We start from the raw sequence: 1,619 nt of genomic DNA, 5'->3' as shown, positions 1-1,619 counted from the left end.
TCACATTGGAATCATTAAGTTTTCTAAGGAGGCCTACTTCATAGAGGAGAATTTATTTACAGAAAACCAATATCTGGAGGTCAATCTGTTCAATGTTATTCATTTTTTCCTGTTTCCTGGTTTTTTTTTCAGTAGATACACCTAGATGTCATGTTTCTAATTATGACTAGGGCTTTCTCTCTCAATCTGTCTCATTTCCTGAAATCAACTCTGTAACCAAACTCTTCAGAAACTCTCAAATTAGATAATTTACTAAGAAGAATCAAAGAACTTAACATCTGTTTACGTTCCCAAGTATGGTTTATTAAGGGGAAATAACTGAAAGAGAGTCAAAAACATAAACATCAGGAAAGGAAAAACAGATCCAGTCCTAGCCCAGGCCCAGCAATGAAGAGACTGGATTCCAAAGACCCCGTAAGAAGGCTTCTGGGCTCATGGACTGATGGCTGGTTATGGAGTCTTGAAGGGCAGCAGGAGGCAGAAGAGACAGGAGACAGGAGGAACCTTCCTCAGAGGACTGGCGTGGCTTCTGGGTCATGAGCACCTTGAAGCACTTCTTGATTCACTGAAGGATTCCGTGTCGTGAGTATTTGTACCTGGGGGGAACTAAGCAGGATGGGCTGAGCATATCTGCTGTCCCACTGGGTCACATTTCTCCAGCATGTGCATCCAGTCTCTGCTTGTTCAAGTAATACTGGAGAAACATGGCCACACTACTCTATCACTCCTCTACCTCAGCCACTGCTCTGGCACAATGGTTTGCCAAGTTTTAATATTATAAAATTTATCGAGTATTATGACAACTTGATTTTACTTTTATTTTTTTAATTTTTTTCCATGAGAACCCTCATTCAATAATATAACCACAAATCTAGTCAATCAGAAATTCCAATAATTGTTAAGTGAATAAATATATTGAACTGTAAAACAAAAATGAATGGAAAAACATAAATAATGTAATATAAATTTATCGAGACATCATGAGACAAATGCAAGACACCTTGGCCCTCTACAAGTATAAGAAGTTCACAAAGTGGTTGTCATTTACTTCCACACATTTAGTAGTACACCAAACAGCTGAATACATAATACTTTCCATAGCTAGATAACTATTTTGAAGATAGTACATTCATTCTATCACTTCCAGTACAAATCCAATAGTAAGATTTGTTCTGGTTTGCACTATTTCTGTGATCTTAGCTATTTTCTGATGGCAAATAATTCAATTTTTATCCTTTACATGTTAATTATATTATGAGATTTTCTATATTTTACAAATTTACCTGACTGCCACTATCCCCATCTCCAGTTCTCTGTTTTATAGAGTTCTTTATCAATTCAGGCTGCTGATAATCCTATCTGAACATTTTTATACCTATATGAAGTTCAAACTTAGGTATTAGACTATTCTATTCCATGGGTCTTCCCACTCAATTCAGACTTTTGAGCCACTAATCCAACTGAGGTTCTCAGTCTGCAAAAGGAGGACAGTAAAATTTAGTAAGAATTGCAAGAATTATTGCATTTTAAAAATATTAAGATCCAGCTACATTAACACATTCTCTCTCTCTCTCTCTCTCTCTCTCTCTCTCTCTCTCTCTCTCTCTCTCTCTCTCCCT

General features: G+C 36.7%; 1 pseudogene; it reads right to left on the bottom strand.

Moving 5' to 3' along the window:
- Positions 1–370: 370 nt before the first annotated feature.
- LOC101579355 lies at positions 371–706 on the bottom strand (annotated as a pseudogene).
- Between the last annotated feature and the right edge of the window lie 913 nt (positions 707–1,619).

The sequence above is a fragment of the Octodon degus genome, unplaced genomic scaffold (genome assembly GCF_000260255.1).
Source record: "Octodon degus isolate 3935 unplaced genomic scaffold, OctDeg1.0 scaffold00009, whole genome shotgun sequence".
Lineage (NCBI taxonomy): Eukaryota > Metazoa > Chordata > Mammalia > Rodentia > Octodontidae > Octodon > Octodon degus.
The sequence above is the reverse complement of the archived record's forward strand: the minus strand, read 5'-3'. Positions and strand labels throughout refer to the sequence as shown.